We start from the raw sequence: 19,901 nt of genomic DNA, 5'->3' as shown, positions 1-19,901 counted from the left end.
GCAGCAGCACCAATGATGAGCAACATTTGCAAGTAGGTATAATTTTCTTTTGCTTCACCCTCTTCTCACCCAATCTCTGTCTTTGAATCCAAGAAGCATCTTTACAAACTTGGAACAGTGGTCTTGAACATGAAGTTCTGACCACAAATTTTCCCAACCAACAACAACTCCAGCCAGCACAACTAATTCACATGACCTGCATCCAGATGCTTTAAGTCCACAACAAGGTCCAAGTCAAATCTTCCTGCAATGTTAAAAGCAGGAGGTAAAAGGGGTAATAGCAGGGGAAAAAAAAAAACACAAAAAAACCCCAAACCCCTAGGCAAAAAAAAAGCCAAACAAAAACTAAAACCAATTGAAAAAAAAAAGCAGCTCTGAAACAAGGATGGAATGACTGCATCAAAAGCAACTTCATCCTTCAAAAACACAAAACAAAAAACTAATGCTTCACTTCATGTGACCTCAGCCAGGTGTTCCAGTGACATATTATTATTACTATTATTATTAAACACTAAACAGGAAATCTGGTCTATTTCTAAGGAAAATAAATTGTTCTGAAATTACCTCATAGTTGTAAATTCTGATTAATCTCACATAGAGACAACCTCAGTAATTGCAGTCAGGTACTAGGGATGCTGAGGAAGTGATAAACCCCCAGAGAGTCCTCTGAGCACTGCCTGTCATGTTGTGTCCTTCATGGCAGCAGCAGAGTCAGCCCAGATCCGGAACAGCTGGAACAGCTGCATCAGCCCCTGGCCAAGGGACAGCTGCTCATTGCAGCATCCAGGGATGCTCCCAAACCCCAACGAGCCTGGGCCTCACAGACACCCCAGATCCACCCTGAACCTGAAACAAGGGCTCCCAAAGAAAGCAGACTGGCAAGTGTTATTCAGTCAGACAGGAGTTTTGCTCAGGGAATGAGAAAAGAGCAGAACCTGCACCAGAGCACCAGCACTTCAAAGCTGCACATAAAACCAGCTGTGTCAGCAAGTTCCAGACAGATTGCTCTCACATGCAAACCTGTCCCAAAGAGCTGCACAAAACCTGTCTCTCAATCCACTCCAAACACATTAAATTCCTCCTGCAAGAACATATGCTTGGCTCACTCAAGGCTCCCCAGAGCCAGCCCACGCAGGCTACCGAGCCACCCAGGATTCCCCGGGTCACACAAGAACCTGCTTCTACAAAAGCACAAAGGATGACTGATGGGATTTTACATCCTTCCCTTTTCCAAGCTAAGGCAGTTGGCAGGATGCACATTTTATATATTTCAGAGCAAACAAAATACTAGTATTTTCTGAAGATTTTATGAAGATCCAGTCATGTGCCTGAGAATGTACTTTAAAAGAAATAGACACATATTTCTGCCTTTGAACCAGCAGTTAAACCATATAGCAACAGCTTCCCAAGTTCCAATGGCATTCAAAAAGACCATCAGGTACAAAATCCTCCAGGGAAGGAAGCTGCATGGTTGAAAGGTACCTTTCTGTTTGTGGGCTGCTTAGCTTCTTGTCTCTTTTCAGTGCTCTGAGCAGAAACAAGGCTGGAAACAAACTCCAGCAGAATCAAGCACTCATTTGGTTTCAGGACAAGGATTTCAACAGCCTCTTGGACAGTGTCTGAACTTCTCTGTATTAAAGCTGTTATTTAAAGTGCCTAGATTTCAGTAAAGCAAACAGAGGTGATTCCTGGAGCACAGAGCACAAGCTGTGTAAGCTCTAAGTGGGAGGTTCCCTCCAGCCCAATGCCTTTACTTCCTTCTCAGTGATTCAGCAGGCTCCTTATACAGATTGAATGCAGCTTTTATTAGGAATCCTGTCAGGCTCAATAAAGACTTTGTCACCCTTGGGGGGTGGGGGATGCAGCAGAAGAGAGGAAATGTTACTCAGCATGGTTTATGGTTTTCATTGCTTCCCTTCCTGTTGCTTCATCGAAGGCAGGAATCCGTGCTGTTTCCTTTAGTTTCTGTTTAAGGCCAATTTAAAAATAGTACTCCCAAATTCTTTCCTGATACTGTAATACCAGAAATAAAAACACAGAAACATGTTGTAGTTCTCTAATCCATATTTTACACATTCAGATATCCACAGAGCAAATTCACCAACTTTAGGGATGCTGGATCAAGGAGCCCACCCTACACACTGTCAGCTACCCCCAAAACTTGTGGGAGGAAGAGAAAAAAATCCACTTAAACAAGTGTAACAGAGTATACAGCTCCTAAACTAAAAAGAACACGATGAGATGAACTGGAAAGCAACTCTTCAATCTTAGCTTATTTACTCTCCTTGTTCAGTGGCATAGACATTGGACTTCAATAAAAATGCAAGTGATGCAATAGAATATCAGCTCAGAGCTCTTTATTTAAAGGAACAATTCCCTTTAAAGTAGCCTCCTATTTAGCTGGAGGCCACTTAAAATAAAAACTAAATACAAGCACTGAGACATTGTTAGGGAAGAGAAAGGACTGGATTAGTCAGTCAGACAAATGAAAATTTTATGAATGAAGGACATTAAAGTATGTTGCAGAGAATGGCAGAGTTTAAGCAGCGTGCCTAAGGAATGAAGCTGCATCATTGCACGTAGGAAACACGACTAATTCCAAAAGGCTAATTAAAGAACATTTCATAGAACATAACAGCAAACTCCTGCATGACCTGATGTCACTGCCTGAGACTGCACACAGTAACATTTGTATACAACAAACTGCTTCAACTACTTCAGAGCTATATTCCATTATTCAGAAAAAAAAATGGCATATATTTCATAAAGAAGCTGAACAGTTTAAAATGACCAAGAACTTGAATTCTTTTGATTTATGGACTTTCAGATGTGCCCAGACTCCTGGAGCCTATGTCCATCAGACAACTATGGATCATATCCTGACTATGATAGAGTACTCCTCCCTAAACTCTTCACTTCCCATTTACCTACACAAATGACAGATACTGGTTTTTCCAAACAAGGAAATGTCAGTCTAGTTATTATAGTATCTTTATAGTATATACTGTATGTATCTACATGGAGGAGAAAAGAGATTAAGAGAGACTTCATTTCACTCTTGTAAACCCAGGGAGCAATTCCCATTGACAGCATCCATTAATAACAGTATAGCCACAAACAGAAAACTAAAATCTCGCTCTTATTTTTGCAGACAGTAAGAAGTATCATTTGCACACTTGGATTTTTATCTTATTTTTTGTGAAAAAGTAACAAGTCCCTCAATGGGGCAAATAGTTTCCTTATATATTATTTTTTATTATTTCATTATAACATGCACAGGGCTACAGGCACAGACTTGCACTTCTAAGAATCAAACTATCCTTAAGAAAATTTGGAAAAGCCAGACCTTTAAATACAGAGACTCGAGAGCCACTATTACAGCTTTTTGATGGACTGAAAATACCTCAATTCAATAGCATACTTCTAAAAGCAAAATAAAAGAACTGAAGTCTTTCCACATGAAAATAAAACAAAAAGTTTCTCTACTCACCAATCACTCCCCACACCCAATCCAGATAAACACCTTCCACCTCAGAACCCTGGATTATGTTGATATAGGACTTTGGTAGAAAGAAAAACATCTAAAGGAATGAGGGAGGGGAAATTTTGTATTATTTTTACTGCTGTTTCATCACAGAGTCAGCATTTTTGGAACCCTGACTTTGCCAGACAAAAAAACTTCCTTCAGAAAAGCTGATTTTGCAGAGTGAAACTGCAAGGGCCCTGAACTGGAGAGACAGAACAACAAATGTCCCTGCTTGAAAGCAAGCAGCTCACGGAGAGTTTTGAGTATCTGAAGCACCATTCAGCCCTTTTCACAGTTAAGAATAAAAGTACAGTTATGAAAAAGTGCCTTCAACTAAAACACCACCACAAAGTTACCAAACACACATTACTTAATTTTAAAATATCTTTCAGACTTAAATGCTGATAACAGAAAAGCAAGTTGCCTTTTTTGAGTTGTAAAACTTGAGTTTTCAAGTTCCTGAAGTTCAACAGGATGGGAAGCACAAAATATACAAAATTATCCCCTATCAAAGAGCAAGACTTTATACCAAACATTTTTAAATAGTACAAAGATCGTAAAATCAGCCTCCTAACCCAGGCTCTTGAAAAATCACCTAAAGTCCACCAAAAAAATGGGTGGCTTCCAGTTCAGTCCACACTTTGTTAGTCAAGCAGCTGACCACTTGTCAGAATTACCTACCTCCCTTCCAGAGGACAAACATCCATCAAATAGCAGTATTTCAGTTAAAACCTTTTGGTTATAACTCCAAAAACATCAGCTCCTCTGATTCACAAAGAAACTCCCTGCTCTTTTCAGAGGAAAGCGTCAACATCTGAAATGTTCTTTCCAAGAAAAGAAGGAATTGTAGTAGGAAAGGTCAGAAGACTGAAACATTTAGGAAAAAAAAAGGTGCATTCTTATTAAATAAGAAATTTGGTACAGAAACCTGGGCATGAGGAGAGAGGAGGTGGAGGATGAAATCCAAAGGTCAGCCTGGGAGTGAGGCTGAGTGCAGCTCAGACATGTTAAACATCTGGGCTGTTACTTACACACGACTTTGCTCTTACTGCAGAAAATGCTCTATTTCTTGTTCTCTTTCCTGCCTCTTGGACTAGCAACTGCTGGTTCATATGTAACATAGAAACACTCCACTGTCAATGTTTTCATCCTGTTCTGCCCAATGTATCTTTGCAGCAAGTGAATAACTGAGCTCCCTTACTGCAGCTCAACAGGTATCTCACAGAGGAGGACTGACAGACACAATAATTGCACTTTACTGTAGCTTTTTTCCATCATATTGATTGTCAGAATTTAATACAAATGGGTAAGAATATTGTTTTTTTTTCTAATGGCCCATATACGATTTTTCTGTGTGTAATTTCTCATTTCTTTGTGAATTCAAGCAAAGATTGTGTCTGTCAGGAAATTAAGTCCTGCTAAATAAATAATAGTGAAGGCAAAATGAGATCTTTATCAATATTGTAATTTAAATCACCCACTCAGTATCTAGGTAAGGGAGAGGAATAAAGCCATATTAACTGCCTAAAAATGTTTTGGTGCATCAGTAAAACAGGAAGAGAATTATGAGATTGTAACTGAGAATAAAATATCACACAACTGTAATGCTCTCCTACAGGTTGTTTTTTTCAAAAAAGTCACCAAAGGAAAAAAGAAAAATCAACCTCCAGCTACTTAATTCCCATAATAATGTCATTATGAACGATGAAGGAATTCCTGTAGTGGGCAGCAGTAACATGTTCACCAGTAATTCCTTCTGCATGCTGGTATTAGGATACCCAAGCACTAGCAAACAGATCAATCCAAGAAAGTTACTGCAATGTATAGGAGGCAATATTTCTTAAAGAGTCTAAATTACCTGAATATAGATTCCCACAAACTTTACTAATACCTCAACTACTACAATATCCTCTCACATGTTGAGAAAAGTTACCATGCCTATGTTCATTGTGTCCATACAGTGGCAAACATACTTATATCCCTCATCAAAGAAAAAAGGATTAATCAGCACCTCGTTGCACCTTTGCTCATAGCAAAGAATTAGCCAGATTTACCTCACTGCAACATTTGAATGTAAACCTCCACAGCAGAACTCTAGGAACTGATGCTCTGACACTTTAACATCTACTTTTGTATTTCTCAGCAATACCTGTGCCATAAACCACAAAGAAGCTTACAGATCCAAACTGAGGAGTTATATATATATGCATATTCATCTACTAGGTTAACAGGTTTCAAGTTTGAAATCAAATCAAATAAATGTCAGAGGTACAGATACCTGTGCACTTCCCTAGTCATTACATTGATCACTGATGCATAATATTACAAAGGGAATAATTCTAATTAAGAAAATTAACAACTTCAACATTAGGAGGAACAACAAACAAGCATACCATTAGAAGACTGAATCAACCATAAGATAATACTGTTAGTCAGGAATTTCTAGCTCCAAATCCTGCAGCCTACCCACCAGGTCACCCAGCTTCACAAAGTGCAACAAACTCGTGACTAACATCCACAGAACTACAGACAAGGTGCCAAGGAAGTGTCTCCTCCACCTCCACACTAAATCAAACAGGTACTAATTGATAACATGTGAGACATGGGCTCCTTCAGCTGGGTTGCAGAATAGGAGATGATATGGAAACCTCTCCTCCAATGAGCCATTCAATCCTAGGCAGACCAAAAACTCCAGAGGTTACAATCAGCCTTGACTACAAAACCAAAACAAGCCAATTCTACCACCTTCCTCATTCCTAGGAAACCATGGTCAACATAATTTGTAATGTACCACACCAGAGATTCCTCCAACCTCTTGCTCTTCTTCTTTAGTTGGCCAACCACAGCCTCTATGGAGGCACAACAAACCCACTTTTAAACAAATCAAGGGTCTCACCTAAAAAGAAGACTTCTGTGTTAAGACAGCAAATCTACCATTATTTACTGAAGATGAAAAAAAAAAAAACACCAAACACCCAACTAATAAAAAACTTAATCTGAGCAAAGTTGGATTTATAGGTAGCAATGCAATGCCTTCCTTTAATATTCCAACTTTTGACTCATCAGCTCACATTAAAAGAGAGGATCCACACAGGGTGATGAAAGGCAATGTCTGGACACAGCAGCAGAATATTACACCACCACAGCCTCTGGACAGTCATGCCTGTTCCTCAGTTATGGAGAACACACTAGATCACTGTCCCCCCAAGTGCAGGAGACACAGAAGGATCTGGTACTGCAGCTCAGACATTTTACATAATTACACTGACAATTAAGACACCTCTGTTGTGTGTTTTCTTGAAAAGCTGTGCATTTAGTGCCTCAGCCTCTCACTCAGTCAGCTGGTCCACTGCAGTACTTACCAAGTACACTCAGTCCAAGTGCTGGAAGGAAAGGAAGACCTGTTATCTAAGAGGTCTCACTTTACTACATTAGCATTCACAACTGTGAAAGCTATGTAATTATATTTCATATAAAAATACAGTTTAAGAAAACATTCTACTAGAGTCAAACCAGAGCTTGGCAAAAATCAAAGCAACATTACTATTCACCAAACTAAACAATGAAGTCCATGGATCCAGATTTTAACAGAGCCAGATCTGAGAGACCCAAAATAAGCACAAGGGAAATTCTCAGTTTTTCTTAAAAACATGGCTGTACTCAGCTCTGATAGGTAATGAAGCACCTGTCAAGCACAGGTCTGCCATACTCCACAATTGCCTTCTACCTAAAGTGAACAGAGGGGAAACAAAACAGAAAGAAGTTCCTCTCTTGAGCTGTGGACTTCACCAGGGAACATATCCCAGTGGCTCAGGAACTGGGCTGAAATGGTGGCCAGATATGCATGATAAGACATCTTTTCTAATGATCACACCTGGATGATACCCTTCAACCCTTGCATGAACTGCATGTCAGTTTGGAAGAAGCAGAACAAGAAGACTTTGACAAGCATCTTGGAAGTGACCTATAATGGCATCTACAGAGGAGTTTGCTGAAGGAAGCCCTGGCATCCAACAGAAGGGAAGCAGTAAACATGTTTGACAGGAGGTCAGCAGTCTGACATCAGACTGCCAGCTTCCTTCCTACTTCAAATGGAAAACAGGAACAGAAACTTCTTCTGCAACAGTTGGAAAGGACAGTTTCACAGCCAAATCAATACAGCCTACTGGAGGCTGGACACGTTACAAAGAACCCTGAAAATGTAGGATCAATAAATCAGATTTAAGTAGAATAATCTCCCCACGGTATCTGGTGGCCATTGAAATGCACAACCCCTTGTGACAAGAGCATCATAAAGCTCCCAAAATTGAAGTGCAATAAAATCAGTATCATCACCTTTCAACACTAAACCCATGACATGGTTTACAAGGACGGACCTCACTCCTCAGCTTCTTCGAATACAACTGCCAAAGTGAGAAACATTACCACAGCTCTGGAACTCTCTCTTCATAGGAATTCATGTTTGGCCAAAAAGGAACTGTATGTGCCTGCAATGCAACACACCACCACAAAAATTCCTTCTCTTCAGACCATCATTCAAGGCTCACTAATGATCAGTCTTTGAAGGACTGGACTGCTTAAATGTCAATGCTAAACAGGCACAAAAAGATTACAAAGAGAGAATCCCTTAAGGCAGTTATTTTTGTTCTTTTCATCAAGAATTTGCTACACTCTTGATATGCTAAAAGCTAACCAATAATTAGCAGAGCTAAGGAACCTCAAGAAACCAGATGCAGAATGCTAACTAATTTGTGCATGCTTCCCTCAACTCAGGGTATTTCCAAAATACTGCATTGAAATGCTCAAAAGAGGAAGAAGGGTGTATCACAGTATCATCAAACAAAGGGAAACACACTGTATTTTAAGCCTGAAGCCATTGAAACAAGAAGACCTCCAAGTTTTAAAAGCAGCTTGTCTGGCAATACTAACATGAGCAGAGTTCTTTTACAGCAATATCAGGTCACTTACAAGAAGGGCATCAGAGCTCTGAACAGACTTTATCAAGGTAATCTCAATATCCTTCTCAAGGAAAACTCATTTTTGCACATGTCTGGCAAAGTGTTTTGCACTTCCCTGCACACTGGAAGTTCATCTGCAATGGTTCTGAGAAGTGTGCAGCTTCTTTGCCAGTGACAAGATCACCACAAGCCACCTGTTAATGCCAAGGGACTCATTTCCAAGTGAAGACTGCCAGCTTTTTACACTCCTGGATGGGAGCATCAGCCACTGCACACAGGGTTATTGCAGAGCCACGGAGCAAACAGCAGCAGCAGTGATCAGTGCACCCAGCAGCACAGCACACGTGTCAGACAGCTGCCTACAGAGGTTTGGCTTCCTCCCCTGGGCTCCTCACAAGTGGGGCTGTCCACAAGGGGACAAAACCTGGGCACAGGCACCTCAGTTTCCTCTCACAGCAGACATTCACACAAGTTCTGTAAGGCTACTACTCTCCTACAATTTATTTGCACTGTAGACAGATATCCAGCTGTCCTTACACAATGTGACACAAGAAACGGTTTAGTTAAAATAAACATTACAGAACTCCTCTCTGAAGCTTATACAAAGTAAGTTTGGTATCCTACCTGTAGTGATTTCCTTTTGAAAATCATTATTTGTTTTATAGTTACCTTTTTATTCAATACAATATTCTGCAGCTTTAATACTGCTTCTATGAGGAATTTAACACCTACACATCTTGACTGCTTATCCTCCACCCCTTGCATTTTTGGAGAACAAAAGCAGAAAAGAAATGTGGGTTTTTTTCCATTTGGCAACTTTTCTGAATGCCAAGTATACTTGCAGTTCTCTCCCACCTCCTTCCACACCCTTTTCTGGCCCTTTCTCACTATTCTAGTATCTCCAAGAAGTTCCTATTGCAAGGTCAGTAACAAGGCAGTAGGCTCATATTCTAGGTCAGGCTAAGCATAAAACACACTTTTACTATCTAACCAGTCCCTGAAATAAGTTTTTTTTTTAATTCAGATACTACAATAAGAAATAGGTTGGTAGAAAAATATTACATTACATATTTAAACTTTAATTCATAAGTGAAAACTTTTAGTTAAATTATCACTCCACAGGCAAAACTAAGTGCATGACCCCACTTCATGGGAGAAAGTATATACTAAAGGAAGTAAGTTCCAATAAAAAAATTCCAAGACTTCACCATAATTTCTGGTGTTACTCTCAGGGCTGTCACAGCTGTCACTAAAATGAAAAAACAGTTTTTCAGGAACAGTAGAAGCAAGTACAGGAAAAGTAATCTTGGAACAATAACATTTCACATGGTCCTTGGAAGATGACTGGGAACAGCTACCCTAATACACACTAACTCCACTTGCTCCTTTAACAGGATTTATGTGAAGCAGAACTCATTACCTCCTGGAAAGAACCAAACCAATCCTATCTGGGGAAGTTGCAGGGATGAGATTACCTGTCCCCAGCTCCCCGTGTTTGCAAGGGGGGAGCACAGAGGAAACTGCAGGCACCACCTGCCTGCTGCCACCAGCTGTGGCCTGCAGGGTCCCCACAGCTGCTCTGGAGCACTGAGTGTCTTCTGTGACAGCAATGGACAGAAATTTGAGTTATTTTTCTGCCCCCTACAAGCTACATTTACTGCCACCCTACCATCACAGTTTAGAGAATTAGGCCTTGAAATATTTGATCAATACCAGCATATGACCTAACCTGCACAATCACATCTGCTGAGCCCTAATGCTGCATTTAGTATGAAGATTATCATGAAACACTCTGCTGTGATCTCTGGTTTTTAGTTACAGTTACTCTGGCCAATAGCTTGAAAAATATCTCTAAATACTCTATGTGTAAGTTTCTAGTATGCCCTGAACCACAGAGTGAAAACAATGAGTTTGTTTTACAATCACCTCTCCAACACAAAAGCCTTGTTGACAAATATATCATCAGTCCAGAAAACCCCAGAACCACTGAGTAACCTTCTAAAGGCTTCCTTGGAACAAAACATAAATTAAAAGAACAGAAAGGATGTGCAGCCCTCTCAGGGCATCCTATCATCCCCCTGAAAGCTTGAACAGAGACAGGGGCTGCACACCAAACACCCCAAGGCACATACAGAACAGCATCAGTATCAGACACCAAACTTCCTGAGCAAGATGAAGGAAAAGGGATGGAGATTTGAACAAGACTTTGTGCTTTGAGAATAACTTCACAGGCAGATTAGGAACTTGAGGTATTCTAGAAACGTTTGGTTAAATATTCTGACCTACATTCACACCAGATTCTCAAATTCCTTCAACCAACAGGCACAATGCTAATGAAATCTGTGCTTGAGAATCATCACTCTGTATTAGGATTCTAACAGCAGAAGCTCAAAAAAGGAAAACAAAAAAGCATTAAGAAGAGATCAAGCCACACCTGGACAACAGTGTTTTCAGACAAACTGTTCCTATGCATACCAGACTCTGGACTGATTAAAGAAGGACACAAAGTTCTTCTCCTAGGTAACAAGTGACAGGACAAGAGAAAATTAGCTCAAGCTGCACCAGAGGACATTTAGCTTGGATTTTAGGAAAACTTTTTTCATGAAAGGGCTGTCAAGCATTGGAACAGACTGTTCAAGGTAGTGGAAGGGTCATCATCCCTGGAAGTGTTCAAAAAAACCATGTGTATAAGGCACTCAAGGACATGGATTAATGGTGAACATGTGATGGTGCTGGGTTGATGGTTTGACTTGGTCTTGGAGGTCTTTTCAAACCTTAATGATCCTGTAGAAGTAGTCAAGAGCATTTCCTTTAGGCTGAGGACTGCTCTCCCAGAGGGAAGACACTGATGTCTGCTATCACTGATAGGGAAAGTTCCTCCCCCAGGTCTGAGAGCAGAACTCCTGCAAGCACCCTCTGACCCATCTCACTCTGCAGAACCACCAACACACACAGATCACCACCATCTTCCTTCCTCTCATACAAGAGTCTTACATGTAAGAGTGCCTTAGAATATAACTTCCTTTAAAATCATTACTGTACATATATATTGGAGGAAAGATATCTGAAAATCATATACACAAGGTGTGCAGCAGGCACCACACAAACAGGCACATTTACGAGTCATAGAAAGCAAGAGACATTAACACACAAATTACAAAGCCAAAATGTTTTCTTACCACTTGTGGTGTGGCCTTACTTCCTTCAGATGAACCCCAACCTGCAGAGGCAAGTTAGATTAGGCAATGGCCTCTGACTTTTTTGTGTAACTACACACAACAGATACTGCATAACCATTACACTTCAGTAGGATGTTCAGACTGAACAATTCCACCAAGACTTAAGACACAAGAAGTACTGGAAGCCACCAGCTGGGCTCATCAGTCCCACTCACTCTTGGGATGGTCCTGTGCAGGGACAGGAACTGGGTTCAATGATCCTTGTGGATCCCTTTCAACTCAGGATGTTTTTTGATCCTCAAGCTCCCCAAGGTTAACTTACAGCTCTTTCTCAGCTAGACCCAACTGCACTCACATTTCTCCATGTAAACTGGACTAGCATTGGGAATAGGTGCACCTCATGTTTGAAAAGGCTGAGCCAGTGCTTTAAGATATCCACTCACTTGTATGCCATAACAGAACCACATTCCTGCTCACCGCTTCATTTCAATGAATCAGAATTGAAATTACGTGCAGGAGACAAACAAGGATGGTGGAACAGCTTTTTACCTTGTCATGTGTAACTCAGTGACTCACTACACACAAACCCTCAACTTTCTGCAAACAATGCCAATATACATGAGCCATTGTCCACAGGGTTATTAGTGCACTGTAATTTCATCTTCTATTTAATACATCCATGTTCTGGAGAGCAGACTTTACACTGGATGGAGGAATTTTCATTAGTCATGGCCCAAGAACAGAGTGAAACATGTAGGAATAAAGGGCCAGCACAGATAACTTAGAATAACCCTTCCAATTCTGGGCAGAGAACCAAACAGCATCACTCGTCACAGACACAAAACATCTGTACACTTCTGCTCTTACAAGGTGAGGCACTGGAACACAGATGCCCCATCTCTAGAAGTGTTAAAGGCAGGTTGGACAGGGCTTGGAGCAACCTGGTCTAGTGGAAGGTGTCCCAGCCCGTGGCAGGGGGCTGGAAAAGGATGGTTTTTAAGACTTCTTCCAGTCCAAACCATTCTGTGACAAAGAGGTGAGAGATTCCACTACACAAGGTATCAGTTTCAGCACAAGGAGAGGCTAAAGCCTGCCAACATTCTTCCCAGAGGGTGCCAAAATGTTTGGCTCAGAGACACAGGTCTGAGTGACCCCTACAAACAAAAACCCCAGGGTCTGCCCATGCCAGGGAAAGCAGCAGGAACACAGTCCCAAGGACCCTTCCTAGAGCCATATTTAAAGAAGGAATTTCAGAAACCAACATCACTCCAGCCAGATTTCAGAACACTGCTCCAAGCCAATTACAGGGACACTTAGAGGAGCAATGCCCATGACTTTACACTGCAATGATGGGAGCACCAAATACTCATGGAACCAATGAAGAAGCCCTGATCGTTCCCCAGCTGCCAGGGAGATCAGATACCACAAAGTCACAGCTATTAGATGGAACAACTGTATGCATGTTCCACCTACACCAGGTGACAAACAATGAATGTTCAGTCTAATTTACTTCTCAGAGTTTTTATTAAAAGTTTACTTTATCTGGCATTTTGTTTTTTGTGGGTTTGGTTTTGACTTCTTTTTTTTTTAAACAGCTGTGGTTCACAATGATCTTCTAAAAATAATTAACAAATTATATACACCTACTCCAAGGCAACTTAAACATCAGAATGTTTCCCTGTCTCCATCACAGTTTGTTTTAATTCTTTCACTCCTGCCCAGATTTTCCTTTCCAGAACAGTGCTCAACCTCCTTACCCACAAAACAGGTTAATATGGACACAGACTCTAAAAATAAAAAAACCTCACCCATTCCAAAACATTCGTGCTGATTTTCTCTACTTGTTTAATATTGCATTTTTTCAAACAAGGAAACTTAGTTAGACGGACTTTATGAAAAATCTATTTCTCAATAGTTACTTCAGTAAAACCAGTAAATGCAGCCAAAGCTAAAGCAGTGCCCTGAAACCTGATTTATTTCATTGGAACCACAAATCTCTACTTGACTGAAGTCAACAGGCCTTACTGTTAAGAAAGCTGGAAAAAATATTTATTTCTGAGAACTACAGGTGAAGTTTCCTTGCAGGTATTCCAGCCAGATAAGAGCTGCAGAACAGCCAAACCAGATCCCTCCTCTGTGAACAAGGTACCTTGTCCAAGGCTTAGCACACTCCTGTTTGCATCTCTGAGACATAAATAATCCAAAGACTAATATGAGCAACACCTTCAGGCTTGCTGATGAAAGCACAACAACAAACTTCAAAAAAATGTTAAAAAAAGAGGTAAAAAACATTCCAAGACAGATACTGAAGTCCATATAGCTGGATACTTACATAGATTAACATTTGTTAAAACTGGTAAATGTTCCAAAATTGTATTTTGGTTAATTTGAAACAAGAGATGAATTTTATTTTTTATGTTAAACTAATTTAGGGCTGATTTCAGCTTCAGAAAGTGTGTTGTACTTAAGGTTCCAAGTAGTAATAATCTGAATTATTTGGCTTCTGATATAAGCCAGGTTGTTGAGTACTTCCAGCCAAGAATTCAACTGTATGCCACAAGCACAGAACTGTGCCCACATGGCAATGAAAACAAAATAACCAAACACCGCTGATTTTTAAGTAAGACTTTGTGAATTCCAAATCAATCCTGTGATCAGTCACAGATTAAAGATGCTAGTTGAGGTTAATTCAATTATTCAGAGAAGAGATTTGCCCCTGCCCAGTCTTGGGGAACGGGACACCACATTTTACCTGCAGAGGTTTCCCAGGGATGTTCAGGAAGGCTGAACAACTACTGCCAACATGCACCCATGGGTATTTATCTGAACTTTTGAAATGAAAGATAAAATATATCTGCCAAAGAACATCACTCTTGATCACCTCAGAAAACAAGGTACATACACAAAGTTTATGAAAATGAATTATCAAGCAGCATTTACTGAGGTAATATAAGAGTTTGCATGCTTGGCTTTTTTTATTACAGGAAAACCACAGGTCTAATTGAGATGAAGACTCATGATACTACACTGTGTCGAGAAACAAAATAAGAGACAACTACCCACCTAAAGCACAAGACAAAATAGAGGAAAATCTAAGCACTAAAAACTTCCTCACTCATGAAGCTGGCAGCTGAAGAGACGCTCTTTTCCCAAAGCTTTGAGGCTTGTTGGACAATCCTCCAGGATTTTCAATGCTGTATTTACCATGAGCTTAAATACATTAATCTAATGAGCAGCTGGGAAAAAAAATGTGGTTTTGTTTCACCTTCAACTGAAAGCTGTGTGGCAGGGAAGCACAGGAAGAAGAGAGAAGGTTCATGACTATTTCATTAAAAGTAATAAGAATTTCAACTTCATTAACACAGAAACTATAGTCTGCTTGTGAATAAGACTGAATCTTAAGAGGTGTCAGCCAGCACTATGATACTCACTGGGCCACTCCTCACGTACCTCTGTTCTGAACTTTGGTTTTAGTAGGTGGCCATAAAAAGATTTACAACACATTTCATTTAAAGAGACTCATTTAATATTTAAGAAAGCATCACAAGTCTAAGTCTTTCCTAGTCCTAGCAAGATGCTGATGGAATATGATGTCAATGACATACATGCAAGTCTTTCTCTGGAGTTGTAGTTACTCAACATTTTGGCCATTAATCAATTTCTGTGCACTTGATTTTTCAATCATACTGAACATAAGTAAAACTCTAATTGTTGCCCTCACAGAATTAATTATAAATTATTCATATTACAAGTTTTATGTTTTTCTAACTGTAAAAGATAATTGTTGCCCTATGAGTGCAGAAAGGCACAGGGTACACAAGGACCCAAGAAGGAATTCATTAGCAGTAAATTGCAGGCACGTCAGTACGTGTTCTATCACTTTGGTTATCACCAGTGATAACTGATTTTTCCACTTTGAAGGTCTTTTCCCGCTTCCCAGCACAGCCAAGACCAGCCTAAGTCTCTGCATGGTGAGGGATCAAAGTCACGTAGCACTGGTCAGTGCATCTTTGATCGAGGTTCCAGGAGGTTCTCTGGCAAAGACACCAAAGCACAAAGACACACACCAATCTCAAGGATTTTACAAGAGCTGGCTGCTGCTCATCTTCAGTTTGAGCTCCAGAACTGGTAACTGCATGACAAAGTCTTACAAAGTGTCACCTATAAAAAACAGATCACAAAATTTGGGAATGAAAATGTAAGATAGAGGTTAGGTAGTAGAAAATTATGGCAGAAGTCAAGTGTCCATCACTCCTTTGGCCCTGTTTTAGAGGCCCACATACTAACAGGAAGGTGTTTTTAATAAATAGAAACCAGCATCTGCAACTTCATTTAACACAAATTCATTCTGGCTTTACAATAACTGCTAGCATCCCCACTTTTGTGGTGACTTTAGAATTCTAATTACTTTCAATGGCTATCCAAAGCCAACACCTAGACACAGTTACATTCCTAAAAGCCCACCTCAGATTCTAGAAACAACAGATTTCTACAATGGTTAATCCCGTTTCACCTACTGAGTTTACAGAAAATTATTAAAAGGATGAAAAAACCCACTTCAAAATACCAGTTATTTCTGGAAACAAGAAGCAGATGTTCTCCTCTGTTTGGCTCAGCTGTGCTACAGTACAAGAGTGCCTTTGTTATGCTGTCAACAATAATTTATTTTATTTATTACAGCTATTTCATAATGCCTATCAATGTACCATTTGTGCATGATTTACATGCACACAGATCTATTTCTCTACATCTAAGCCATCAAGAAGCATCACATACACGCTCCAAACAGCAGACACTGTCATGACACAATTCTGCAAATTAGGTTTTTTTCTCTTTCCACTGTATTAATAAAAAGGGAACAGGAAGAGAAGAAAGAATTAGTATTGCCAAATGAAGTCGAATTAACATTAATCAAGAATTACTGCAAAAAGATGGAGTTAGGAAAATACGAGAGCTCAGAGTATAAAAATAAACTCCAATTCTTTGAAGTCAAATAAAAGCAAAGCTTTCTGAGCCACAAAAGTAAACACTGTCTAGAACAAAGTCATGAAGAACTAAAAAGATACTATATTGGGAAGAGGTTCCATTAAAAATGGAAGAGAGCCTGCTCACGGGAGGGGAGGAGAAGGAAAGACAAAGAAAAAGGAGCACAATCATTTGCTGTTTGGCCCTATCAACCACTGAGTGCTTATCTGTGGCAGCATGAACAACTCCCCTAAAGACCAACATCAGAGCCTTTGTATGGATCTGATAAGGAATTCTGGGCCTCAAAAAAAATTAAATATTTAATGAGAGCACACACATGGTGGCATAAGCATTCATCCTTCCATTCTACTGCTTTGAACTAAAGATTTTCGCCTATTAAAATATTCCCAAATTACCAATTTAATATCCCCACCTGTGACAAGAAACACTGCACAGAGAATCCATATTCCCAAGCAAAAACTGGAGGATCTGCATGTATAAACACTCACAGATTTACCATCACATTTGCATAACCTTGGGAGGAAAATGCATATATTAAAATATTAAACAAGTGTAAGAAATCGTATTGTTTAAGTATAGGTATGATGATTTTTTTTTAAGTATCCAGCTACTGCCCGAGTTTCCTCCCTCTGACAAGACAGAAGGGACGATTTGTTAGGATAACCTATCATCAAAACTAATGTCTGAGAGATTACCCATAAATTCTGCACTTTCAGGCCATACCTGAGAGATAGGCACACAGATTTATTTCCAGTGTCAGCACAGGGGCACAGGCCATCAGGGACCCAGCAAGGCAGACATCTGAGTAAATGGGACTCACTCACATCCCAGAGCAGCACCTGCTACATACACGGGCATCAGTCCACTAGGAAACATTCTGGAACTCTGTCCACATGAGAAGTCACTTCCATCAAATATAAACAATATGCACCTCCAATGATGCACCAAAAGAGAGGAAAGGGAGCAAAATATTTGCCAGCTGTCAAGAGTTCCAAAAAAGATTTTAAACAGAGTAACACAACATTGTGTTACTTAAAAAAATACATAAAATATGTATACATACATAAAATTACATTAAAATGTATGCATCATTAAATTTTTGCTACAGTCCCTACAAATTCATCAAAATAATTCCCCCCTGGCAAAATAAATAGAAGATTACATGTTCATCTTCATGAAGATGCATGAAGTATCTGAGCAACAACAACTAAAAAAAAAATCAAGTGTGTACATGCCTAATATGCATAACTTATACACTTTAACAATTAGCAAACATTGGAATGTTACCACAACACTGAAAACTTGCCCTAACACAGATTTTTCCAAACAAAAATATTTGTAGTATCAGGAACTAAAACATTTACTTGAGCAAGACAGTGAGGTAAATTTCAAAATAAGTAAATTATAGAAATTTTTTAATATCTCCCTGCTTAGTTTTGAAATTCTTAGAAATTAAAACGTTTTGTCAAGGAAAAAACCTACAATCAAAATCAGATGGATAATTGTACTACTTGTAAGCAGAATGTGGCATGTGGAGTGTTTATCTGTATTTTTCCAGAGGCTGGGCAGATGACAGGAATGAAGCACCAGACCATGCTACTGATCAGCACAGCCCCAACCCTGTAATTTGTAATAAATACCCAGGTAAATTGCTCATATAAACTGCAGGATCAGAAACAGAGATGGGGGCAGAAAGGGGCTGAAAGCAATTAAAACTCTTGTGGTTGAGCAGCTCTGGCTTATCATAAAATACCAATGGTGGCTCGGGGAATTTGAGGGGGTTCCTGCACAGAAACGCAGTCAAAGGGCACAAGCAGCCCCATGCAGCTGATTTCATTGTGGGAGGAACTGATGATACCTTCCCACCAGAGTAGGAGGGGAGAAATGAAGCCACACACACATTAGCCTGTGCACAACTGGATACTTCAAGGCAGGAGTCACCAGATTGTTCATCCTGTGCAGGGACACCCGAAATTTGGGTCTGATCCTAATGGCTGCGCTAAACAGGTTTCAGCTTCCCTGCCCCAAGTCTTGCAGCCTACAGAGGAAAGGGGACAAGTCAGGATGTTGAGATAAATAAATAAATGAATAAACAACATTGCAATTGTTTTCTCCAGTTCACTCACCACCCTATCTGTCCTCACATCCCAAAGCAGATGTTGGGAAAATCTGTGAGTGTGACTGTGACAGGGGATTCCATGCTTTGTACCAGAGCAGGTAACACAGCTCCAGACTGGGCACCCCCAGGTACACCCTGCTATCAAATCAGGGAAAAGCTTCTCTTTCTAAAGGTATGTAAACAAAAGTATCCTAAGGAAAAAAAAAAAAAGTGGTTTAACTGTAATTATCTACTCAGCAACAGGGAGCAAGAACCGAGGACCCAATCCTGCCAAGTTTTAAGTACATGTTTAACTTTAATCACAAGTAGTCTCACTGTGCAGTGTCTCTAAAATTAGCCTGCCAAAACAGGGTCAAATTAACAAGAGAATTTAGATTTTTAAAATCATTTCAGAAGTATTATTACTCAGATAGCAAACATTAGATTTTTTTCCCACAATTAAGGTACCTTGGCAAATTCAAACCTGCGCACAACACTCATGTCACTCTCAATGGAAATTTACACAAATGCACACAAACCCACAAGCAGTCAGTCATTGTGATATCTGACAGTTTAACACTACAAGGTTAAGCAAAATAATTATTTTAAGGCCATTTTAGCCAAAACAAAGTGACAACCACAAGGAATCCCATGATGGCTGCTGGGGGAAAAACTGGGGATGCCCAAAACAAAAATAACAAAAAGCCCTACACAGCCACAGAGGTTGGTACAGCAAACAGGAGCAGCGGTGAGCAGGGGTTCTGAGCCAAGGCAGATTACCTGTTCCCCACAGTCCAAGCCATGACGAGCCAGCACGGAATGCCAACTCCTGAATGACACTTCTGTGATGAACCCAGTTGCCCAACACTGCAAGCCACACTAGCAAAGGAATTTTGCTAACTGAAGACTCCAGTTGAAGAGAAAGAAAGCTCTGAAGCAAGAGGGGAGTGCTAAAATAAGGAAAAAAGAATGGACACTGAGACTGCCTCATCATTAATTTAGAGACACGAGGAAGAATGTGCCGGATATCCCAAAGCAAGCAACCATTGGGACTGAACATCTGTATTTCACTCACTCAGCCGACTTGAAAGGGAAGTAGGGACTCTGTCCTGCTAGGATGAACCCCGGAGCAGCCTCTGAGCAGCTCTCTAAGT

The 19,901-nt window shown here is 40.1% G+C and overlaps 1 protein-coding gene across 11 annotated transcripts in view; it reads right to left on the bottom strand.

The window, feature by feature from the left end:
• Positions 1 to 19,901, bottom strand: part of RAPGEF6 (Rap guanine nucleotide exchange factor 6) — a 122,110-nt gene that overhangs the window by 101,281 nt on the left and 928 nt on the right. The window lies entirely within an intron of this gene.

This window comes from Molothrus ater, chromosome 15 (genome assembly GCF_012460135.2).
Source record: "Molothrus ater isolate BHLD 08-10-18 breed brown headed cowbird chromosome 15, BPBGC_Mater_1.1, whole genome shotgun sequence".
In the NCBI taxonomy this organism is placed as follows: domain Eukaryota; kingdom Metazoa; phylum Chordata; class Aves; order Passeriformes; family Icteridae; genus Molothrus; species Molothrus ater.
Note: the sequence above shows the minus strand (reverse complement) of the source record. Positions and strands in the feature narration are given on the sequence as shown.